The sequence below is a fragment of the Sarcophilus harrisii genome, chromosome 1 (genome assembly GCF_902635505.1).
Source record: "Sarcophilus harrisii chromosome 1, mSarHar1.11, whole genome shotgun sequence".
Lineage (NCBI taxonomy): Eukaryota > Metazoa > Chordata > Mammalia > Dasyuromorphia > Dasyuridae > Sarcophilus > Sarcophilus harrisii.
Window position 1 is genome coordinate 492,378,946 of NC_045426.1, and position 26,995 is coordinate 492,405,940.

The 26,995-nt window shown below is 35.5% G+C and overlaps 1 long non-coding RNA gene across 1 annotated transcript; it reads right to left on the bottom strand.

Moving 5' to 3' along the window:
- Nucleotides 1-1,228: 1,228 nt before the first annotated feature.
- Nucleotides 1,229-25,310, bottom strand: LOC116421313. Its single transcript, XR_004231629.1, has 3 exons — nucleotides 25,253-25,310; nucleotides 20,445-20,640; nucleotides 1,229-1,562 (listed from the first exon to the last, which is right to left on the bottom strand). It is a non-coding gene; the product is annotated as an uncharacterized LOC116421313 (long non-coding RNA).
- Between the last annotated feature and the right edge of the window lie 1,685 nt (nucleotides 25,311-26,995).

Genomic DNA, 26,995 nt, shown 5'->3' on the forward strand with positions numbered 1-26,995 from the left:
ATTACCAATTCTTCTCCTTCTTGATATCTAGAACAGTACTTTTCACATAGCAGGAATTCAATAAATGTGTATTGTTTGATTATTATCAATTTAATGAAAACATTGTCAAGCCCCACTGAACTACATCCTCCAAAAGGAAGGCATAGGAAATTAGTGGAATAATTTTACCTATATTGCAAATGCTGGGGGAAATCATAAAAACATAATTAAGAGGGATTTCAGAGATCATAGAATCCACCCCTCTTGCATGATATTATCTTCTTAGTTCCTTAACTCATGGTCATTAATCTCTGTTGAAACACTTCCAGGGACAGAGAAAGGATCATTTCCTAACAAAAATAGCCATTGATATTTAAAGTTTTCAAATTACTTTACATATGTCATTTCCATATAATACTACAGGTATTATAATCGCCATTTTATAGATGTGGAAAACTGAAGCTAAAAGAAATTAAGTGACCTGCCCATGGTCAAGCAACTACTAAGTGCCATAAGAAAGATGTCTCATCCTAGGTCTTCCTGATTCTAAATTTAGAATGGGATGGAATATATCTTGTTTAGAACTCTAATCATTACAAAAAATTTTTTTCCTTATATTGACCACAAATCTGCCCCATGGTTCTACTTTAATCCTCTTGTGATCATAGCAGATAATTGATTTAGTGTTTACACAGTTGTATTCATCAATAAGCCTTAAATTCGAATCCTGCCCTTTTTTGTTGTTGAGTTGTTTCAGTCATTTCATACTCATCATGACCCCATTTGGGGTTTTCTTGGCAAAGATACTAGGGTGGTTGCATTTCTTTCTTCAGCTCATTTTACAGATGAGGAAATTGAGGAAAACAGGACTAAGTGACTTGCCCAGGAGCACACAGTCAGGAAGTATCTGAAGCCAGATTTGAACTCAGATCCTCCTGCTTCCAGAGCCAGCATTCTACCCACTGTGCCAGTCTTCCTTTAAGCACTAATTCTGTGATTCTGGGCAAGTCACTTTACCTCTTTCAGATTCAATATTCTCCTATATAAAATGAGGGTAATTAATAGCAGCTAATTCATAGGGTTTTTGTGAGAATCAAACCAGATAATTTTTAAGGCACTTTTGCAAACCTTAAAGTGCTATGTAAATATTAGCTATTACTGTTATTATTTGTAGGATTAGGATTGTTTTTATACCCAATTGCTCATCAGTGGGCCTACTGGAGCTGACTGATTTAAAAAAAAAGGAAATATCACATAGTAGTCTTACCACTAATAGGCTTGCATTGGTGGGAAAATCCTTTTGCTGCATTGAGCACCATGCTGTCTAGGAGTCTATAGTTGCTCCTATAGGCTCCCCAGTGTATTTTTGTTGTTTTTAATTCCAACATTATTTGTCTTTATGACTTTCTTGAACACAATCACTAGGAATTCCAGGCAGCCCCCTGTGGGGGGAAGTTGTAAGGAACACAAACTCATGGGTCAGTTGCAAGGTTTCTGCTTAAGGAAGGATCCAACAATAACATTTTGCCTTCATCTGACAAAGAAATGCTTCTTGTTCACCAGGTCAAGCTTGGAGGGAGTAACTGTAAAGAGAAGGGGGAAAAGGAATCAAGAGGAAATAATCAATTAGGAAATGAAAAGGGCACAAAGAAACTCCTCAAAACAGTCTAACTTCAGGAAATTCATCATGTTGACCAGAGATGTAACTGTTTGCAGGGAGGAGATCAGACTGATGCCAAATTTTTCATGGCTGCTGGATGGATCTTTCAAGATAAACATTCCTTTTATTTTGAGGCAATAAAAAGGTCATTTGAATTAATTGGCTATTTTGGGTAATTAGCTAGTTGGGACAGATCAGTTATCTTTGTGGACTATTGGGAAGATATGGGATTAGTGGAGAATGATCACTTTTGTTCATCTTTAAGTCTCAATGAAACCAAGGGATTATGTAATATTAAAGAAATTTAAACATTTTTATTTGAAGTTTTGAGTTCCAAATTCTATCCTTCCTTCTTTCCATCCCATTTTTCTTCCCTGAGATGGTAAGCAATCAGATAGAGGCTATAATGTATAATTATGTATAACATATTGATATTAGTCATTTTGTACCAAAAAACTCAAATAAAAAAATAAAGATAGTGACAAATAGCATGCTTCAGTCTGTATTCAAACAATGTCAATTTGTTTTTCTCTTGCAGCAGATAGTATGCTTTATCATTAGTCCTTTGGGATTGTCTTGGATCATTGTATTGCTGAAAATAGCTAGTCATTCAGAGTTCTTCATTGAATAATATTGCTGTCACTGTGTACAATGTTCTCATGGCTTTGTTCACTTTCCCATGTATCAGTTCATATAAATTTTTTCCTGCTTGCCATTTTTTATGGCACAATATATTCAATTACAAACATATACCATAGCCTATTTAGCCACCCCCCAATTGATGGGTATTCCTTTGGTTTCTATTTCTTAGTCACCACACAAAAAAAAGAGCTGCTTTAAATATTTTTACACAAGAAATATCTTTCCTCACCTTTTTTGGATGTCTTTAGGATATAGACCTAGCAGTGGTATTACTAGGTCAGTTTCATAAGTACTGTTACAAATTGCTCTACAAAATGTTGGATCAGTTCACAACTCCACCAATAGTACATTAGTGTCTCAGTTTTCCCATATCCCCTCTAACATCTAACATTTTCCATTTTTGTCATATTAGCCAATCTGATAAGTGTGGTGCCTAAGAGTAGGTATGATTTGCATTTCTCTGATCAATAGTAATTTAGAGCATTTTTATACGACTATAGATATCTTTGATTTCTTTGTCTGAAAACCATCTCTTCATATCCTTTGACCATTTATCAATTAGTCAATAGCTTGTAGTTTTATAAATTTGACTCTGTTCTCTATATATTGAGAAATGAGGCTTTTATCAAAGATACTTGTTGCCAAAAATTCCCCCTCTCAATTTTCTTTCCTTATTATTTTAGTTATATTAGTTTTATTTGTCCAAAACATTTTAAACTTTATGTAATCAAAATTATCTATTTTACATTTTGTAATACTCTATATTTTATTTAGTTCTAAATTTTTCCCTTATCCATAAAACTCTCAGATAAACTGTTCCATGCTCCTTTAATTTGCTTATGGTATCACCCTTTATGTGTAAACCATATACACATTTTTACTTTTTCTTGCTATATAGTGTGAGATTTTTGCCATACTGTTTCCCAGTTTTCCCAGTGTTTTTTTTTTTTTTTTTTTTTTTTTTTTACCAAATAATGTCAAAAAATGAGTTTTTATTCCAAAAGTTTGGATGTTACATGTACTAGATTACTATGGTCATTTACATAATGTAATTTGTACCTAATCTATTCCACTGATCCATCACTCTGTTCTTAGTGAGTACCAAATTATTTTGTTAATTACCACTTTATACTATAGCTTGAGCTTTGATAGAGCTAGACCAGCTTCTTTTTTTTTTAATTTATTATTTTTTTTAATAGCCTTTTATTTACAGGATACATGCATGGGTAACTTTACAGCATTAACAATTGCCAAACCTCTTGTTCCAATTTTTCACCTCTTACCCCCCCACCCCCTCCCCTAGATGGCAGGATGACTAATAGATGTTAAATATATTAAAATATAAATTAGATACACAATAAGTATACATGACCAAAACGTTATTTTGCTGTACAAAAAGAATCAGACTCTGAAATATTGTACAATTAGCTTGTGAAGGAAATCAAAAATGCAGGTGTGCATAAATATAGGGATTGGGAATTCAATGTAATGGTTTTTATAGACCAGCTTCTTTTAGGTTTTTTTTCCCCCACTGATTCCCTTGATATCCTAACAATAATAATTAACATGATAGTGATATTTAAGTCTCAAGAATAGATGATATGCATAGGCAATTAAATGATAACAAAGGATAGAGTGTTGACCTGGAGTCAGGAAGATGACTTAAAATTCAGCTTCAGTCACTCTCTAGTCATGTTATCCTGGGTAATTCATTTAACTTTTCTGCCCTCAGTTTTCTCAGTGTAAAATCTGAGTAATAAAAATATCTACCCCAGAGTTGTAGTAAGGGTCAAATCATAGAATATTTGTGAAGTACTTTGCAAACCTTCAAGTACCATATAAATGTTAGCAATGATTATTGGGCTGTGTTTTTCTATGTAAAGAGACTTGTTGGGCTTTTGAATTGAATCCCTATCTTTAAATTTTATAAATGAAGAATTGGCTCATTAAATGTTCTCCTAGGTTTAATTCTTATTTATTTGGGGGGAAGGGGAAAGCTCTGAAAGCCCTTCATGCTTTGTGATATGAGGAAATATAAAACATGATCCTTTTTAAACAATAAAAGCTCCCATTTATAAAGCCTCTAAAATGCATTCCTACACTGCCCTCCCACCTTCCCCCCTCCTCCCCCCCCCCCATGATCTTGTGAGGTAGGTAGTATAAGTGTTATCTTCTCCATTTTACAGATAAGGAAAATGAGGTTAAATGACTAATCCTTGATCATATAAACCAGAGTGTTAGTCTTGGGTTTTGAAGCTTAATCTTTGAACCACAAATTTAGAGCTCCAAGAGATATTAGAGATCATCAAATCCAACCATTCCATTTAATAAAGAAGGAAGGAGATTCATTTAAGGTAATATTATTTTCCTAAGGTAGCAAAAGAGATTTGAACCCAAGGAAATGATGATGACTTGAAGAATTTTTAGTGAAACTGTGGCTCGAAAGATAAAATATCAGATGAATTAGTCCAAAACAAAAAGGCTAGAAGCAATTTTTAAAAATAGTACAAGAGAAAAAAGACATTTAGAAAATAGGAATATGGTAAGAATGACTTAAACAAAGATGGACAGCTCAGTTTAGGGAACTGGGAGAGCTAAATAGCTATAACATAAAGTTGGTCAGAGGTTTTCTCTCAAGTTAGGGTCAGGTACTGGCCTGAGTAATAAGTTTGGCCTAAAAGCCAAAAAATTAGACCCCAGACTCAGAAAGGAGAAATATCTTACTTCTTTGGGCAACTGAAGACCAAAAAAAGAGGATTCAGCCTTGACTCCAGCAAGTGAAACAAGAGAAACAATGAACCCCAAAGTCAGGGTCTAGAAGTCAAGCATTTGAACTGGAAAGGGAAGAAACAGAAAGGAGTGGTTGAAGGGAATATTTAGTGTTTCAAACCGAAGCCAAGCTAACTGAGCAATGTGAGGTCATTCCTGAATATTACCTCAACTGACCCTGACAGCTGCTCATACTAGCCTGGGTGACTCTGTAAGGGACTGAAGTAAAGATTAGGGGAAGGTTATTGTTGGGGAAGGAGAGAGACTAGGGGAAGTCTATGGGCCTTAGAGCAGAAATCTTCCTGACTTTTGCTTGAGGATTGGGACAATGGAAAGTTTCCTAATAGAAATGATGGGAGTTTTTGTTTGGGGGTTGTTCTTATAAGAGTTCCCCTTTGGCTGTTTCTTCTAATCAATCAAAAAAAAAAAAAAAACATTTATTAGTTACCTAATATGTGCTAGAGACCATGTTAAATGCTGGGATACAAAAAGAGGTAAAAGACAGTCTTTGCCTTTAAGGAGCTTACAATCTAAAGGAGGAGACAATGTGTGTGTGGATGGATAGATAATGATAGATGGCAGAGTTAAAGTTCTGGTTCAGGATTCTGGAAAAACTCAGTTCAAATACCAACTGAGACATTTACTACCTATGTGACCCTTGGCAAGTGACTATGCCTTACATGGATAGATAGATATGAGTAAATATTTATTTTTATTTTTAAAAGCTTTTTATTTTCAAAATGTATGTATAGTTTTCAACATTCATCCTTGCAAAACCTTTTGTTTCAAACTGTTTTCTCCCTCCTTTTCCCCCATCCTCTCCCCTAGATGGCAAGTAATCCAATATATGTTAAACAAGTACAATTTTTCTGGATAGATGTTTATAGATATATATGGTACATAAATATAGATTTCCTACTTTTCCTGTGTACAAATTTTTGTGTAAAATATATACACAAAGCAAGCTATATACAGAATAAGTAGGAAATAATTAATAAGGAAGCAGAGGAATTAAGATAAGGTGAGGAAGATTTTTTAAAGGTAGGATTTTAGTTTTATTTTTTTTCTAATAAGAATGTCTGAAGAATTTTATGTTGTTTTGAGGTTATTCTATACTTTGAGGAATTCAATTTCTAATAATTTATTTAAAGCTATTCTGGTAAAATCTGCTTTTACAATTTATACTCATTATTCCTAGCTCTACAATTAGGAGTCAAGTCTGATCTCTCTACCCCATTATAGCTCTTCAAATACTTGACTTCTGTATTCCCCTTACATCTCTTCTCAGATCAAGCACCCCCAGTTCCTTCAGCTCATCCTTTCCAAAATGTGGAAGCTGGTGTGTGTGTGTGTGTGTGTGTGTGTGTGTGTGTGTGTGTGCATAAATTTTAAAAAGTGATCAATCCATAGAAGAATGTAGTGGGACTCTCACCTCACTCCTTCCTGGTGTTATACCTTTCTTAAAGTAGCCTAAACAAAGATTAGCCTTTTTGGTTTATGTTAAGCTGTTGGCTTTCCATGGGCTTCTCCATCAAGCCCTATTTCTGCAACAGCTAAATAAGGAATATATTTTTTCTCTCCTTGTGAAGAATTTGGGGCAGTTGGGGATGCAGTTGATAGAACTATGGACCTGGAGTCAGGGAGAGTTCTCTTCCTGAATTCAAATCTGGTCTCATCCTGGGTAACTCATTTAACCCTGTTTGCCTTAGTTTCCTTGTCTGTAAAATGAGCTGGAGAAGAAAATGGCAAACCACTCCAGTATCTTTGCCAAGAAAACTCCAACTGTCTCATAAAGAGTGAATATGACTGAACATGACTAAAAACAACAAATCTCTTGGATTTGAAAAACACAAAAGCATACTGTTTTTCCTTTCCTTTCTTTCTTTTTCTTCTCCCCTCTCCCCTGCCCAATTTTCTTTGTAATTTACTTTACATACTGCTGGCTATTCATATCAAGAGCAGTTAGTACCCAGCATGCAGGGAGAAAAGATCTTAGGCAACAGGCCAGTTTTTTTCTTGAAATAACATTGCTTTTAAAGAATTAGAAAAATACACCACTTTTGTTTTCATTATTAGATTTGAAAAAAAGAGAGAGAGAATTGTTGGTTTCATTGTTTGCTAATGTTACTTCAATAAAAGTGACATTTTAAAAGCAGTAGGACATTATATTGGGCTGATTTATCCAATGGAATTCAGAAGGATGGAAACTCCAACTCCACACTCCTGCCTGAGACTGAAAGGGCAGAATCAATATTTCCTCAGGTTCTGTCAGTGATGCCCTTGTCTTCATATTATATCTGGGCATTTAGTTCTGACTAAAAGATCTTTGATTTGCTTGAAAAATTCCTGATCTGAGTTTCCTTGGAGTTTGTGTTTCTTTGAAGCATTGCTAGATTTCCACAAAACCTTACATACTCAAAAGATATGAATGATGCTACAAGAAACAGAGTTCATTATTCCACTCCTTTAGAACAAAAGCTTTCACAATGAATTAGATGCCGTTCTTCACTTAATCCACTGAAAGCTGTCTTCAGATTTACTATATCATTTGGTTCTGACTACTGACACCCAGTGCTGGATTTTCTAATAGGCAGTTAAAGATATGGTAGATAGATTACTGAGCTTGAAATAGGAAGATCTGAGTTCAAATCCTTCCTCAGATACTTATTTGGCGAGTGACTCTAGAAAAGTCACTTAAAATACACTCATTCTGAGTCTTTCTTTTTTTCAGTAAAATGGGAATAATAATGGTATCTATCTCCCAAGATTGTTAGGAGGTTCAAATGAGATGACATATTAAAGCAAAGAGCAAATCTTATATAAATTTATCATTTTATTATTAGCAATTATTAATAAGTATAATGACTATTTTATTAGATGTCCCCAGTTAATTAGCCTACAAGGTTAGTGAAATAAAACTATAACCCACTCCCACTGTCAGGCCCATTGCTGGCTGGAGAGTTTTCTTTATGGGCCTGGAGAGCACTGGAATTAGGAAAGCAGCAGCTTCCTCTGCTTTCCAACCACTCCCAATGTGGATTGAATGGTAGGAAGGACAACTGATTTCAAGGATCCTTGTGGTATAATACAGGAGGGGCACACAGACCCATCCCAACACTCACAATGGCCTAGATAATTGGCTGAGTAAAACTTAAAATACAAAATTTATTTTATTTTTATTTTTTCAAAGTTCCCCATAATAATTTTTTAATTAAATTAAATTAATTTTAGTTATATTTTAAGTTATGAATTATCTCTTTTCCTCTCTCCCCACACTACACTAGAGAAGGCCACATTTGATCCAGATACACATAGCTACACACACATGTGTATAGCTACACATACATGCACACATGTATGTAAAACACAACCATATTGTAAATACTTCTACTTATCAGTTCTTTCTCTGGAGGTAAATAGTATCTTCCTTCATAGGTCCTTTGTAGTTGATTTGAAAAGTACAAAATTTTTTAAAGAATAATAAGTCTCTTAATTTAGAAAATAGAATCTTTAAAAATTATTTTTCAGTATGATACCTGAGGGCTTTTTGGGGGGGAGGAAGAGCTATTACAAAAAAAAAAAGTATAATTTGTTATGTGTTGAAGGCTTAGGACCTAGGAACATAAATAATCCTTTGGGTGGGACCCTTTCCATGGTACTTGGTTTCAAGATTTTTCCTTTTGTTCAAATAGAATGTAATAAGAATTCCCTTTCTGCTAATATTCAGGGATATTAAAAGGCCAGAAAAGAATAATCCATAATAAATACATAAAACTATGAAAATAAGACATGGTCTTTAATTTTCAGTTTCTCCATATTACTGGCTGCTTTCCTTTTGCTTAGAAGCTTGCCATTACCTTCTCATTCTTAAAAACTTTCACTAGTTCTTCCTCTCCCCTCAAGCTTTCATTCCATAGATTTTTTGTCTCTCATATACTCCTTAGAAATAACCTTCCATAAGACTTAAATGAACTGATTTTGAGTGAAGTGAGCAGAATCAGAACACTGTACATTGCTACATTATATGATAATGAACTTTGATACTCTTCTTTTCTTAGTAATACAAAGATCTAAGAAAACTCCAAAAGATACATGATGGAAAATGGTATCTGTATTCAGAGAAAGAAATATGGAGTCTGAATGCTGATCGAAACATATTATTTTCACCCTTTTTTTTCTTTCTTGTGTCTTTTTTCCTTTTTGTTCTGATTCTTCTTTCACAGCATGACTAATGTGGAAATATATTTAATATGATTGTACATGTATAACCCATATTGGATTGTTTGTTTTCTTGGGAAAGGGAAGAGGAGGGAGAGAAAAAAAAATTTGGAATTCAAAATCTTATAATAAGTGAATGTTGAAAACTATCCGTACATTTAATTGGAAAAATAAAATAACATTGTGAGGGAAAAAAAATACCTTCCATGTTCAGCCTGACTGTTTTTATCTTAATCCTTTGCCATCCAGCTTCTAGGTCTCAAGTGAAACTGCTCTCCAGAAATCATCAAACACTTTCTTTCTTCCCCCCCAATTATTTCCCCCCATTTATATGCAAAAATACTTTTTTCTTTTTTAATTTTGAGTTTCAAATTTTCTTCATCCCTCCCACCTCTCCCCCCTTCCTGAGACAGTACCAATCTAATATAGGATATACATGTGCAATCATGTAAAACATATTTCCATATTAGTCATTTTGTTCCATGAAATTCTTAATCCTCATCTTCCTGACCTCTAGAACTTTTGATACTTGACCACTCCTTCTCTGAATTACTTTAATGAAGGAGAAGCCTGCCATGGTAGGCTACAGTAATAAGATCTTGTATTTTATTTTCCTTTTGTTTATGTAGTGTCCTGGTTACTTTTCTGGCAGTGTTTGGTGCTGTCATGACCTAGTCTAAAAACAGATTCCTGGTCAAAGCATTGTTGGCTTAAATATATCTTGTTTAAATTGTAGAGCCTCCTCTGCACCGGTAACTTATTATATGTCATGGAGCCATTGAACATATTTATCAGCCAAGCTTATGGTAGAAAAAGCAATTTAATTGTAATGTTATAGTCCTGGCACTCAAACCCAAGCTTCTTCTGTCCCTTTGACATGGAGATACCATTTCTATGACTGGGATGAGCAGGGGGATGAGGAGCAAGTTGCACAGACCACTTCAAAAGTTTGTCTCTAAAAGACTCACCCCAATTGCATTCAATTTTTTCCTTTGTGCTGAGGCAGTTGGGGCAGTTGGTGACTTGCCCAGGATCACACAGCTAGGAAGTGTTAAGTGTCTGAGGTCAGATTTGAACTCAGATCTTCCTAAGGTCAGGGGTGGTGCTCTATCTAACTGCCCCTACTTGCATTCAACTTTTTAAAATAGCTTTTTATTTACAAGTTATATGTATGGGTAATTTTACATCATTGACAATTGCCAAACCTTTTGTTCCAATTTTCCCCCTCCTTCCCCTATCCCCTCCCCTAGATGGCAGGATAACTATTACATGTTAAATATTGCATTCAATTTTAAAAGCATTTTTAAAGTACCTACTATGCATCAGGTAGTATGCTAGGTATTGGGAAAAAGAGAGAGGGGAGGGAGGAGAGGGAAAGATGGAGGGGAAAGAGAGAGAAGGAGAAAGGGAGGAAGAGAGGAAGAGAGAGTGAGAGGGAGGGAAAGAGAGAGAAGGAGAGAGGGAGAGAGAAAGGGAGAGAGACAGAAAGACAGAGAGGAGAGAGGAAAGAAAAGAGAAGGGGATAGAAAGAGAGACAGAGAAAAAAGAGAGAAAGAGAAGAGAAAAGAGAAGAGAAGAGGAGAGGGAGGAGGAGGGAGAGAGGGAGAAAGAGAAACAGAGAGAGACACACACACAGAGAAGAGAGACAGAGAGACAGAGAGAGAGAAAGAGAGAGAGAGAGAAAGAGAGAGAGAGAGAGAGAGAGAGAGAGAGAGAGAGAGAGAGAGAAATTTCATTTTCCCTAAAGAAAATTAAAGACTACCAAAGGAAAACATAACTACTTAAATAAATACAAGCTAAATGGAATAATGAGATGGAGGGGAATGCTAAACAGGGAGAAGATCATGAAAAGTATTTGAAGAAAATGGCTATTAAGCTTAGTGTCCCCTTCTTACCCCCAAAAGAAGGCAATTGAGGTTGTGACGCACCCAAAGTCACATTGCTAGTAAGTGTTTTATCCGTAGCTGGATTTGAACTCAAATCATTCAGACTGTAGGGCTGGTGCTCTAACCACTGCACTATCTAGCTACCCCTAGATCTTTAACAGAGCTAGGGATTTCTCACCTCAAAGGAGATGAGAGGAGAACATTTCCAGGCTGGGAGATAGGTTATATAAAAATCTTGAGTATCCTATAGTGGCCCAATACTGTTTCTGGGGGCTCCATAATAGATTAGAAGTTCATCCTTCTGGTCAGCTAGGTGGCTCAGTGAATAGATCACCAGCCCTGAAGTCAGGAGGACTTGAGTTCAAATCTGGCCTCAGACACTTAATACTTCCTGGCTGTGTGACCCTGGGCAAGTCACTTAACCCCAATTGTCTCAGAAAAAAAGAAGTCCATCCTTCACCAAGCCGATTTCCTTTGTTCTCCAAATTCATTTGCCAGTATAATTTTTCATTTTCATTGATTCCCTTTGGCAGGAGGTTCAAAGAAAGGTGATTGTTCTAATTGAGAAAATCTTGTAACAAGAAGTTTCCTGGTTCCCCTTCTAGACCTTAAAGCACATTTACGGTACTGGTTGGAGAAAAAAGATTGTTAATGATACCTGAATCACAGGCTGCCTTCATTCTGTACCCATTGCTATTCCTAACTTCAACTGTCTGGTCACTAAGCCTGGTGTAAATGCCTTCTCTGATGGATACACACACTTTGGGTTTTCAACCCAAGTACTACATATAGCTTTCACCAAAAAGTCAGAGTTGAATTCTTTATATCTAAAGGCTACAAAATGTACATATTCACTTAAAAATATATATGTTTAAAGAAAGAATAAAGAAAAAATGTCTGTCTTTTCCTTGGAATTCACTTAACAGGGAAATTTCATTTCATTGATAGTCTTAGAAGGCCTTAGGACTAAGTGAGAGCTCATTAGCATCCAAAAATAATTCTTAAATGTTTCTGTGCTTATGAAACCAGTTCTGGGTTTTAAGAGATCTTTAATCATTTGTCTTGACAATTTCTCAGTTAGAGCCAGACTTGAATGAAAATAAATTAAAAATTACAAATAATTCAAAAACTTCTTCCACACGTTGGAAAGTCTTAGTATGCCATCATTGCCTCTTTCAGAGAGAAAGAGCACTATGGGAGCATGGCTGTGATAGTGCTTTTTAAGGCACTGGGGCTGGGGACCATTTACCCTCAATGGGGACACTTATATGATAGGGTCTCTATAAACCTAAATTACAACACAGGCTATGCTGAGAAATATGTAGGCAATTTAGAAAATTCTCAGCTGGCAGCACAGTTTGCCAAATTCTTCCTACTGAAGCTAATTGTGTACTAAAATAGGAAATGACCACAGCTCTGTGGGCTGACGTGTTGTAGCTAAGCTTACACTCCTGGTCCTTTCCCTTCTTAATCCTTACTAGGTCCTAGGACACTGATCTGACATGGTATTGAGAAGAGAAACTACAATACTGTAGTAAGAAACTTCGGACTTAGTCTCTGGCTCTGAACATTTGTTTTGTTATCAAATCTTGATGCCCTTTGCTTCCATAAGTCCAGAATCGGACTTTTTCCTTCCTTATCTCTGGTCCAAGAATTGGTCAAGTCTTGTTTGAACTATTGCAACTTCCTGTTTCTGGGACTCCTGACCTTAAACACTATTAATGGTTGACCTTAACATTGCTTCCAAGTTCATAGTATTGTAGATCAAGAGTTAGAAGGGAACTTAGAGACCATCTTGTCCTATCTCATTATTTTGTAGATGAATGAATGAGTGAATGAATGTATGAATGAAAAAGCATGAACTAGTCTAAAATAATTTTTAGCCATTGTGCTAAATGTTGGGGAAACAAATCCAAGAGAGACTGTCTTTGCCTTCAAGGAGGTTACATACTAAAGGAGGGAGACAGAACATAGTGAAATGGTGGCCCAGGAAAGGTGAAATTAGAAATTGTGAGTAGAGCCATGTGACAATTAATTTCCAGAAGTAATAATAGTATTGTTCTGATCACAAGTGAAGAAACTGAGGAACAAAGAAGTTAAAAGACTAGTGCAAGCTCATACAGATATTAAGTAGAAAAAGTTGGATTTAAGCTCATAGTGTCTTACTCCATATCCAGCATTTTTTCCACTATAACATACAATCTATTGTTTTTTTTTTTAATGAGTTTTTCCACTTTAGGGTCTTAAAGAATACTACTTCATCCTAGACTAATTCAATTCAGTTCAGTTAAGGAAGTATTTGTTCAGCTTTGACCACTTGGCAGGCATTTTATTAGGCAATCAGGATACAGGGACAAAAGTGAAAGTGTCCTGGCATTTAAATTCAATGTTTTAAATTCTGCTGGGGAGAAGCCTGGGTTTCCCTATATTCATTACCTCCAGAGTCTTAATATCTGCAGTCTCTTATGTCCTCGGAGAGAAGAGGGGACACTAGAATGCTTTTACACTTTCATTTCATTTATATATATTTTTTCTCCAACAGGAATTTTTTCATTTCCCTTTACCAGGGAAAGATGGCACTTTCTTTGTAATTTATGGTCTTAGAGTAGTCTAGAGCACTGATAGTTTAAGTGACTTATGCAAGGTCACTCAGGCAGTAGGAATCAAAGGTGAAACTTGAACTCAGGTCTTTGTGACTCTGAAGCCAGCTCTCTATCCACTATACTATGCAGTCTTTCATACTGTTTCACCTACTACTAATAATAAACTGAATAAAATTTGATACTGTTTAAATTTATTAATGTTATGTGTTAATTTAATTGATTTGTTTTTTATATTATTTGTCTTTCCTAATGTGTTCTAACTCATTCTGCTTTCCAGAGAACCATCCTTTTATTTAAAAAGAAAAAAGAAAATAGTTCAAGAAAATTAGTCAACCATTGAAAAAAGTGACATTATTGGCAGTTTTACACCCATAGTTTTCTACCTCTATGAAGAAGTTGGGGTTGGTAACTACTCATGTTTTAGAGCTTTTAGAGCTAAGCTTGGTCTTTATGTGTGTGTGTGTGTGTGTGTGTGTGTGTGTGTGTATTTTCTCCCCTGAGGCAGTTGGGGACTTGCCTAGGATCACACAGCTAAGAAGTGTTAAGTGTCTGAGGCCAGATCTGAACTCAGGTTCTCCTGACTTCAGGGCTGGTGCTCTATCCACTGCACCACCTAGCTGTCCTATTTTTTATAAATTTGATGGCATTCATTTAATTTTTTGATTATTTTATGTTTTCTTGTATTTTTTTTTTGCTTTACATTGTGAATTTGTTTTGATATGACGACCTCTCTTTCTATGATTCTCCCCATTCATCATATTTATAGTTTTTTCTGCACATATAAAAAAGTCCATTACATTTATATACTACAACCTGTTTAGCCCACCCCCAATCAAAGGAGATCCACTTTATTTAGAGTTCTCTGTTTCTCCCACTGCTACTACAAAAATTTTGGTATATAGAGATCCTTTTTGTCATTAATACTCTTGGGAGCATATACCTGCATCAAAAGCCGTGTATACATATGAGAACTTTGCATTTTATTTATTTTTTTACTATTTATTATATTTATTAGTACTTATAGATTTCTTAGGCACTAATTTTTTAAAATCATAGTTCAAAATTATTTTCCAAAATGATTGGATATAGCTGTCCAATGAGCTGAGATGGGACAGTAACAGGAAGATGCATAGTTAGTTTCTCCTGAAAAAACTTTATCAACTTTCTAGAAAATTCACCCCTTATCCACAGCTGTGAAAGATTCCTGACCTGTTACTCTTCTAATTTTAATAGAGTAGTTAACATTTATACAGTACCTACTATGTGCCAGACACTGTGCTAAGTGCTTTACAAAAATTATTTCCCTTAATCCTTGCAGCAACCTGGGGAGATAGGTGCTATTATTATCCTCATTTTACCGATTGAGAAACTGAGGCAAACAGAGGCTAAGTGACATAGCTATCAAGTGTCTGAAGCTGGATTTAAACTCAGATCTTCCTGATGTCAGGCCCAAAGCTCTATCCACTGGGCCACCTGATGATATGATCTTCAATATTCAGGCCACTTGACCATTTTGTACTTATTGTGGTTTATGGTATAAGATGCATCTGCCTTAGCCATGATTAAAGGACCACCTATCTGCCTATTATATTAGGGAAAGTTTCTGGTCATTATACCCTAGCTGAATGAATCTGAGAGAGCTCAGCTGGCTCTGCAGCAGTGGTTCTCAAACTTTTGTTCTCAGTATCTTCATGTTGTTAAAAAAAAAAACTATCGAGGATCTGTTCAAAGAATTTTTGTTCACAAGAGTTATATTCATAGCTATTTACTATATTAGAAATAAAAAAATAATTTTGAATTTGTAGACCCTCTGAAAGGGTTTCAGAGACCCCAACAATTCTTTGGATTACATGTTGAGGACCACTGCTAGAGATGAGCCATAAGTCAAAGAGAAACACCTTGGTCGTTTCAGGGAAAGCAGTACAAAGTCATGACATTGGTTGATATTGGTTGTCCTTCCATGGTGGAGGTGCAAGAGGTCTTGTATTCCATCTACATGGATCTTTCATGCGTTATTCTTATGCAAATTCATTTCTTCTACTGATAGTTGCTATATTTGTGGAAAAATACACTATTAGATTGGGGGGAATCTTCTAAACATTTTACTCTCCTATTTTATTAAATGGCATTGCTTTTAATTAATGGTCATTTGTTATTGACTTGAAAAAGTCAGAGAGAAAAAGTATATCCAATATTAGAGGCTAGTGAGCAATCTTTTTTGAGCAGATGTGGACTCACAGAATAACTTGAATATGCGCTATATACTCCAGGGACTCGTATGCAAGAGGGGCTGCCCCAAGTTTCACAATTATTCTTTGAGGTGGAACTACAGATATTATTACAATCATTTTACAGATGAAATTAAGTTCAGGAGGCTTAAGTAACTTACTTATGGTAATCTAACTAGGAAATATCAGAGATGAGATTTGAACTTGGGTCTTCTTGGTTCAAAATCTAGTGGTTTACTACACTGCCTCTTAAATGACTAAAATGTAGCATCTATAACTGAATATAATAATCCATATGTAGTCTAACTGGGGAGAAATGATTCTGGAGACAGAGGATTTGGGTTAAAATCCTACCTCTGTTACTTGCTACTTGTGTTATCTTAGGCAACTGATTTAACTTTCTTAGGCCTCAGTTTGCTCATCTAAGGCTAGATGGTCTATGAGGTCCTTTCTAGTTCTAGATTCATTCATTTATTCGTTTATCTGTCTATCCATCTATATGTCTATTTATTATTCTATCACTTCTCTGATCCTGGATACTATGCTTTCTTAATGATTATGATTTCATTATCTTAACTGCTTGCTGACATAGCTGGATAATACGCATTGTTGACTCATGCTGCAATTTCAGTACATGAAAAAACCTCAATCTTTTTCAGGTGAACTGTTGTCTAATCATACTTGCTTAGACTTTATTTTACTGGATTTGACCAATATTCTAACTCGTGATTTTTTTTATGGGGGGGAGGGAGGAATCCTGTCATCAGCATGCTCACCGTTACTTTGATCCTTGTGTTGTCTGGAAATTTAAGAAGCATGACATCTGTACTCTTTTTTAGGTCATTGATAAATATATTAAAGAGCAGTGGAGCACTCAATTAGAGTCTTCTTTCTAACCTGACATTGAACCAGTAATGATTATTCCTTGTGTTCAGTTTTTTAACCAGTTACAAACCTAACCAGTTATATTATCCATGTCATTTAGCTCTAACCTCTCCATTTTGTCCAAAAGATTCATAGCAGATACTTTATCAAATGCTTTGTTAAAATGTGGTGAATGGGATTTCTAATTTGTCTTATAACCTTGGTTTTTCTTTTTCTTTTTTTTTTTTTTTAAGAAAATGCAGTTCACAGAGTGAATTATAGATTTAGAGCTGGGGAGAATCATTGAGGCCTTAAAGTTCAGCTACCACATTTTATAGAGGAAAAAACTGAGGGTAAAAGTGGTAATGCCTCTTGTTTGAAATTATATGGCTGAGCAAGGTCTTTGGTATACCTACAGTGGTTTCTTGTGAATATTTCTTCCTTTTCTATATATTTATTAATCATTCTTTTAAGAACACAGTCTAGAACAAAAAGTTTTTATCCTTGTATCTTTTAACTTATTTTAAAAGTATTTTGGTAAATATGTTTCAGTAAGATTCTTTTCCTTTGTAATTCTATATATTTTAAAAATACATTTACAAACAAATATTTTGAGAAGGAATCCATAGTCTCTACCAGACAGCCAAAGAGGTCCCCTGACACACAAAAAGTTAAAAATACTCTGTTGTAGAATTTTGCTAGGAATTAAAGTCAAGTTCCTTGGTTTATAGTTCTCTCTCTGTCCTTCTCCCTCTTCTTCTTCCCTCCTTCCCTCCCTCCCTTACCTCTCTTTTTTCTTTCCTCTTTCTTTCCCCTTGCCCCTCTCTCTTCCCCTCCCTCTCTCCTCTCTCTTCTCTCTCTCTCTTTCTCTTTTTCTCTTTCTGTCTCTCTGTCTCAGTCTCTCTCAAATCGGAACAATTGTATTTCCCCAATATTATATTATCTTTACTCTCGATGATCTTTCAAAGATTCCTGATAATGACTCTACAATCATGGCCACAAATTCATTCATACCAAAAAATATAATTCATCTGGGTTGGATGACTTGAACTTATCAAAGACAGCTGGGAGATCTCTGACTCTCCATGTCACTTTGAGCAAGTCACATAAACATTCTAGAATTCTGTTTCCTCATCCTGTAAAAATGAGGTGATTGGAATAGATGACCTTGAAGGTCTTTCCAGCTCTAAATCCATAATCCTTTGATGTCCCTTGAGCAACAACTTTCTGGTAGCCATTTTTCTTCTTTATTTTTTCTACTGACTATTTTTCTTCGTCTTTTCTTCCTAATTTAAAGATGATTTTCCTCAATAGATAAAATGGAAGCAACATTAGAGTTTAACAACTTTGGCTTTTCTCCATTGTTCATTATCATTATTCTAGCTCCACAACATGAGCCAACATGTTTTCTTTGATCCTCTCTTTCCCCCAACATTATTTTTTAAATGAAATTTTTTTGTGCTTAACTTTTCTTACCATTCCTAATCCCGAATATATATGGAGGGTTTGTAACATATGTTTAATAAATACTTGTTGAGTGATTGATTATGATCTTCCCTCCTGAAACTGTTCTCATTTATACCAGGCTTTCCATTTGTTCAGTTACTTTCCCTTGCTTTTTATCTTTTTCATATCTTAAAAAATTGAAATTGTTTGAGGAGTTCCCTGAATATCCACTTTGGCATCTTTAGACAATTTCCATTTTCCTCACTATTTAGAATTGTTTTGTCTTCAGAATTTCATTCTTGAGAGCTTTGTATTCCTCCTGGGCTGACCTCCCATGACTATCATACCACAATAAACCCATTTAACACATGCTTTCTTTGAACCCTTTGGAAGTCTGCTCTTCTAAAATCTAAGTAGTCTGTCTTACTAAACTAGTTTTTCTTTTTTATCACAAATTCTCAGAGTTTTCATTTTCTTCTAAGGCTACCATAGTAATCTTACTATCAACAAGTTCTTTGTTGGGGAGAACCAGAAGCAGAATAGTTGTTCCCTTCAATGATTCTGTTACCTTTTGAAGGATGAAATTATGGCTAAGTAAAGCCAAGAAACCATTAGCTACTCTGCATTATGCAAAGAGAGAGAGAGTGCTCAAGCAGACATCCAGATTATTGATGTTCCCCATCACTACTATATCATGCCTTTGTGCCTGACTTGTGGTCTATTTCCCAGACTCCTCATCTAATTCCTTTTTCTGGTAGTCTGTCAAATGCTTCAATGACAATATTGCTTCTCTTTCTGCCTCCATCAATCTTTTTACCCAGATGGTTTCCACCATGATTCCTTCCTGTGGTTATTGGATTTTCCTCATATGAGGATGTATTCTTAATATTCAGTGATACTCAATCCTCATCCCTCTTACTTATTATGTTCATTTTGAATATGGTATAGCAGGAGGTTGTTGTTTTTTTTTAACCTGGAGTCCATATACTTGTGTTTTTAAAAATTAAATTTGATAACAGTATTTCAATATAATTTGTTTCCTTTGTAATCCTATGTATTTTATTTTGTGCATTTAAATTTATTCTTCTGAGAAACAATCAATATCCCGATTGTCACTAGCTGTCTATAATATAAGAAAGGTTAGATGCTTCTGCCTTAAAAGCCACATTTCAGTCCTGGGTTTGACTCTACTAAATCTCTTCTTCTTCTTTTTTTATAGTGTTGAAGTTATTATATATTTGTTTTCCATTCAATTTAATTTTATTTTCAGTTCCAGATTTTTCCCTTCCCCTACTTCTCCCCAACTCATTAAGAAGGTAAGAAATACAAAAATCCGTTACAAATATTAAGTCACAATGGTAGCTATGAAGACATATTTAATTCCTTGACTTGAAACTCTAATTTATCTTGATTATTGCTCATAATGTGGTCTGAGATCATGGGTTTTATTATTGGCTCCTTTTTTAGCCTTTTTAAAAATCTTAATTGTTTGGACATCTACTGGCACTCTTTTTCGGATGTTGTAGCTACTTTCCACAGTTTTTTTTTTTTTAGCCTTGATGACTATATATAGGCAATTTTCTCCTCCCTTATCAATCCAAAGAGGCCCCTTTGATTATACAAGGTCTTACAAAGTCTCTATGTAAGAGATATTCTACTATCTAATCAAATAACCTTTTTGTTAATCTTTGTAAGATACTCTGTTGCTGTCCAGGAGTTTCAAGCAGTAAAGACTTTATTAGATACTGATACAGCCCACTGGATAATTCTAATCATTAGCAAGTCTTTCTTAACCTGAGCTTAAATCTACTCTTTTGTGGTTTCTATTCTTGTTCTTAGTCCTGCATTCTGTACACAAGCACAATAACCCTTCAAATATTAGAAAAAAGCAATCATTTGTCCTCCTAAGACTTCTCTCCTACAGGTAAAACATTTCCAATTCTTCCAAGGAGACAGCATGGTGGAAGGGAAAGGGCATGGATATGAAATATGTCTTAACTCTCTCACTTAGTAGCTATATTACACTGGGCAGGTCAGAAATAACAACAAAAATATGGCTATTTTTAATTGAACAAATAATTATGAAGCAGGAAGTTTTGCTAGGATATAAAGATAGAGAAGAGAAGATATACCCGTGAGTCTCACTTACCAGCAGGTAAACTATAAGACATACACAAATAAGGCAGCCTGGTCGAGTGGATTGAATTCTAGATTTGTCATCAGAAGATCAGGGTTCAAATATAACCTGTACTCCTTCCTCACTTGTGACATTGGCAAAATCCTTTATGCTCTTTGAGTCCAAGTTTCCTCATATACAAAATAAGAACTGCTTTCTCACAGGGTTGCTGTGAAAATCAATGAAAAAATTTATGAAAAAAGAATTTTGTATAATACATCTGTAAATCTCATGTTTTCCTTGGTAAATGTTAAAGGGCTGTATCACCTGTTACATTTGGAAGATATTAGTGCTATTTTCTAACAATTCCTCATACACTCCTCATACCTGAGATAAATTTCTAAAGTCCATTTAAGTCCAACCTCTTTTTCAGTCATGTCCAACTTCATGACTCCATTTGGGGTTCTCTTGACCAAGATACTGGACTAGTTTTTCATTTTGTTCTGCACTTCATTTTACAGATGAGGAAACTGCAACAAACAGGGTTAAGTGACTTGACCAGGCTCACACAGCTAGTAAGTATCTGAGTCACATTTGAACAGGTCTACCTGACTCCAAGAACATATTTCCCTTAGTGTAGTCTAAAATAATTGGTATTGTTTGCCTTCCACGTGGTGGATCTCATTGCCTGATAACATCTCAATACCTTCCCCCCATAATAAGCATTATTCCTGCAATGTCTCTTAGACATCTCCCGAATATCCTCTTGGCATCTCCAACTGTACTCCCAAGTGCTACTCCATTAGGTTATGATGTAGAACTAGCTCCAAAGACAATACCAGCAAAAAGAAACACATCATTTTTATACCTCCTATAAATTTGACTTAGCTATTGTTATTCTAAGCGCAATAATCAGTGTGTGACCATACTACTTGAAGAACTTAATCATATTAATCTTAACATTCTTGCAATAAAGGAAAACAGAAGAAAGAAGGAAATTGCTACTAAGTGGAAGGATGATTCCCAAATATTCCCTGGAGAAGCAAAGAAAGGAATTGGCAGGCTGGTTTTATTATATACCCAAAGGCAACAAGAAGCATCATTTAATAGTATATTAATCTGTCTCTTATTGTGATACTCAGGATGAGAGTTTGCAAAAAATCCACCATGGAAATAACTATAACTTACTCACCAATATTGGTTATAGATGATGAAAAAATAGAGAATTTCTATAAAGAACTCAGGAAAATTGTCATTTCTGTTACTATTTATGTGATCTTTTGGCACAAAGAGAAAGCCTCTAGAAATCCATCCAGTAACAAACTAACCTGATTATCACACCTGTTTGGAGGGATTGACTTAAGACTAGATAAGCATTTACTATATACAATCCATTATTCTAAGTGAAAACTGTCTCTTCCCTTAAGGAGCTTATATTCTAATAGGCATAAGTAACACAAATGTGGGAGAATGAGGGGTATTCCGTTTTTGAAATGAAAATTATCTTCCATTATTTTACAATAACTGTGGGAGATAAGTACTATTTGTATCCCCATTTCACAGATGAGGAAATGGACACAAATAAAGCTCAAGTGATTTGCTCAGAGTCTCATAGGTAGCCAGTTTGGGAAGCTAGAATTGAACTTGGGTTTTCCTGCCTTCCCTGGAACACCCAGTTGTCTTAGACCCAAAGATAAAATGTAGATCTAAAGATATTAGGGAGGTAGTGCCATGACATGCAAGTGAATTGGATTTGAGGGAGGGAGGGCTGTGCAAGGTCATCTACCTTACTTTCTTCCCAAGACTCATCTGGGTCCAGTGAAAAGATAATTTACAAAATCCCATTTTTTCTTATAATAATGGCAGTACTGATTGGACTATGGTTTTAAAACTGGAAAGTCTGGGGAAGAGAATGTGTGTGTATCTTTAAGGCAACTGTAGAGAAAACAATGTCCAGTGAGTAAATTGAAGCCTTGTTAGGATCTGTCTGAAATAGTGGGTCATTTAACAGGGCTTCAGAGTGAGTGTTTCAGAGCTGAAAGGATTCTCATGGCAGGGCAAGGAAACTTGTCTCAAAGGCAAAAGAACAGATAAGAAGATGGCGGGCAAGCACTTTCTCCTTTTTTTCTTGTCCTTTATATTTTATTTTATTTGCATTTTTTGAATGTGTGGGTTACGATGGGAAAACACAAAATGCTAAAAAGATGGTTTAAAGATTAGCACAAAAGGAGATTTCCTTGTGCTTCCCCCAGAGAATATTCTAGCTAATCACTTTTTATGTCTACTACACAGATTTTTCCAAGTTTAGAAACCCTGAGATAGGTTTGACACTGTTCTAGCAATGTGAAGCTTTGGTAAGATTTGACATTTATCACAAACTCATGTGCCAGAATTCTCAGCTGCCTTCTGTCCTGGGACCATGCTGGGGAAATAGTCAGTGATGCAATAAGGAATGGAGTTACCAAAATGTGGTCTGAGTTTTGGGAAATATGTACTTATTAAGAGGAGCCAGGGAAAGACATGAATAGAGGGTCAGTTGTGTAGTAAGGCATTTTCAAATCTCCTGAAAAATTTTAGGACTCAGTTTCCCTATCTGAAAAAAAATAAGAACAGTTAACATTTTCCTGATGAGTATAGTTTGTGAATGGTATGTTCTCACGAATACATGTAGGTTGTATTGCTGCTGTTTGCTGTTCTTCTTTCACAAAGAATACCTTGACATTAGGCAGGTAGGGCCATGGCATGTAAGGGAATTGGATTTGAGTAAGGGAGGACTATGCAAGGTCACCTGTCTCACTTTCTCCCCCAAGCCATCTGGTGAAAAGATAATTTTAAAATCGAATCCTCATAAACTGTTTTGTATTCTTTATAAGGCTTTGAGCTGTAGGATGAAAGTACATTTAGCCAAGGAGTATAACTGAGTGCCACCCCTAATTGTAAGGAAAGTATTTTATTAATTCAAAAATATTTTATGTGTAAATTATTGTCATCTTCATAATAACAATACTGGGCTAAGGGGGAATGAGCTTTTTTGGTTACTAAGGGGTCTTATCTCTGGATTCATACATCTACCTTGGCTGACTCCAAAGAAAAGAGTTAGATTCTTTCATGCTGCTTCTCGTTCATTATGTCCCCACTCCAGAAACCCAGGGAAACTCAATTAAAGACTAGGTTTACCCGTATCTAGAGTCTCCCCCAAAGACCTTATTAAGATCCCTTATACAAAACTATTCAATTTACAATGTAGATGGTTACTATTTTTTTCCACACCAGAAAAATGCTTGATAAAATGCTCAGAAGTATACATTGAAAAAAACTGAAGACATGAAATAATAAGGTAGATTTTCTAGTACACTTTTTTCCCAGAAAAAAAAAAAACTACTAAAAACATTAAAATACAAAACAAATATCTTGTGGGATTGCTGACTATCTATTCACCTTAACCTCAACTCTGTACTTTCTGAGCAATGATCTCAAAGTCCATGTCTTCTGGCAAGATGAAGCATGGTTTGTGCTCATCATCCTGTTAGGGATTATCTTTTCTGAGAAGGGTGTTGTTGCACAAACCTCTTACTGTTGGTCAGCTGTGACTGAGAAACAGGGGAACTCCCTGACTCCCAAGGTAACCATTCCCCAAAGTGCTCTCTCTCTGTCTCTGTGCTTTTTCTTCCCTCTCCCTCTTCCCCTCCCTCCCTCCCTCTCTTTCCCTCTCTCCCTTCCTCTTTCTCCCTCCCTCCTTTTCCTTCCCTTCCTTTCCTTCCCTTCCTCCCTTCCTCCTTGTCCTTCCCTCTCCTTCTCTTTCTCCCTCCCTCCCCCACTAGTGGAAACCCATTCAATCAATGAGTATTGCTTTTCAGTCCAACTTTTCATAAACCCATTTGGGGTTTTCTTGGCAAAGATTTGGGAGTGGTTTGCCATTTCCTTCTCCAGCTCATCTTACAGGTGAGGAAACTGAGGCTGACAGGTTTAAGTGACTTGCCCAAGTCACACACCTAGTAAAGTATCAGATTTGAACTCAAGGCTTCCTGACTTAAGGGCCAGTGTTCTAATTTACTGCACCAATTTCATACTCAGATTTCCCATTGGCATTTGGTTCATCTTTTTTTCATTTTAGTAGTACTTTATTTTTCCAAATACATGTAAAGATAGTTTTCAATCTTTCATTTTTATAAGACTTTGTGACTTAAATTTTTCTTTGTCTCTTACCTTACTTCCCTTACCTCACCCTTTCCTAAAAAGGACAGTAAGCAATCTGATGTAAGTTAAACATAAATAAAAATGTAAAATATTTTCATATTTACCATGTTGTATAAGAAAGATCAGATCAAAAGGGAAAAAAAGATATAAAGAAAATGATAAAAAAAAGAAAGAAAGAAATAAAAGAGGTGAAAATAGTATGTTTCGATCCACATTCATCCTCCATAGTTCTCTCTCTTGATGCAGATCACACTTTCTATCTCAAGTCTATTGGAATTACTGCATTGTTGAAAAGAGCCAAGTCGATTACAGTTGATCACCACATTATATTGTTTTTACTGGGCACAATCCATTGGCATTTGAGAAAAGCACTGATGTTAAATTCAGAGGACCCAAATTAAAATGTTGCTTGGGATGCTTACTGTGTAATGATGGGCAAGTCACTTAACTTCTCTGGGCTTCAGTTTCCTTCCCTGTAAATTAATAGTCAGACTACATGGACTTGGAGGACACTTTCAGATTTACATATCATCCCAGGATTTCAAACTCATCATATCCAAAAAGAGAATTATTGTTCCTTTGACATTACTCAGTGAAACAGAACACTCAATTTCAAATCACAGGGGCATGTGTTCAAATCCTACCTTTGGCACTTAGAGACTTTCTGCCAGTCATTTAAGCTCTGGATGTTTCCTCCTCTGTAAAATGAAGAGATTGGATTAGATGGCCTCTGAAATCCTTTCCAATTCTTACACTAGGATCCCAAGACCTCATCTTCTTCAGATTTCCTTATTCTTTTTAAAGGAACTGCTTCCCTCTTAAGGGTAGCTAAATGTGCAATGGATAGAGCACTGGACTGGAGGAAGAACTGATTTCAAATGCAGTCTCAGATTTAGTAGCTGTGTGACCCTAGGCAAATCACTTTGCCTGGTTTGCCTCGATTTCCTCAACTGTAAAATAACCTGGAGAAAGAAATGGCAAACTACTCATGTATCTTTGCTAAGAAAACCCTAAGTGGGATCACAGAACATCCAAAAGGCCCTAAAAAAACAATTGGACAACAATTACCCTTCCAATTCTCCAGTCACATAGCTTTGGGTACTTACTCTTCAGCCTCTCCTATCCTCTGTGTCTAATCAAGAACCAAATCCTATTGAGTCACTCACTAGCATATTTCTTGCACCTACTCCATCACCCAAGTGCAAACCTTACTCAAGCTCTTGTGTCTTGCTTGGACTATGGTAACAGGCCAATTTTGTCCAACTTTCTCCAAACTCTCAGCTTTCAAAGCCAGCTTATATCTAACTGACAAATTTTCTTCTTAAGGCACAGGTCTGGCCATGTCCCACAACAACTCAAAAACCTTGGCTGGCTTCAGAATTTTAGGATAAAATAAAGATCATTAAACCTAGCATTCAGTGTTCCTGGCACCCTTCTACTTTTCTAGTCTTATATTTTGCATTACAAATCATAAATCCTGTACATTTTGTTCTGTTTCCTGAATATGACTGTTCCCTCACCATAATACATATTCTTCAAGCCTAGAATAAACTACCACACTTCACAATTCCCATATTTCTTCAAAGTGTATCATCTTCTCTATGAAGCTTTCCTCAATTCCCTTACTTACTCAAATTAGCTTGACTTGTACCTAAATGAATTAAGTGAGTATAAGCCGTTCTTCCTTCCTCTCATCAGTAGAATGTGAGCTCCTTGAAGGCAGATTTTTTTTTTTTTACTTCTATCTTTGTATCCTTAGTGTCCAGTATATTGCTTAGAGCAGTTGCTTAGGAAATATTTGTTGAATTTGAACCTAAAAAAGAACTTCTAAATTATAGTAGTTGTATAAAAATGAAATGATTCACTTTTAGAGGTAATAGTTTATCAGTTTGTAGAGGTATTCAAGTAGGGCTACATACCCTTGAGGAAATTATAGAAAGAATTAACATAGTTGGCAAGGGAATCAATGTCTTTATTTTCTAAAACCTATTCTAACAGTTTATTAAAATAATTAATAATATAGAACAATAAATATAACATAATATGTTATGCTATGTTATTATATAAATATTATATATTGCATAAAATATATACCATTTTTAAGAGCACTTTCCCCACAACACTCTTGAGGAGTAGCTAGTGCAAGGGTCATTATCTCTATTTTATATGTGAAAAAAATTGAGACTTAGAGATGTTAAGGAACTTGACCAAAATTCCACAGCTAATAGGCTGAGATTGGAATACAAAGTTTCTCTGATTCTCTTATATGGAGGGAGGAATTAGATTGATTATTACACATTAATATGAGAAATTGGAATTCCTTACCACAAGTTTCCTTCCCATTGCTTAATATATTGCTTAACACACAATAGCACTTAATAAATGCT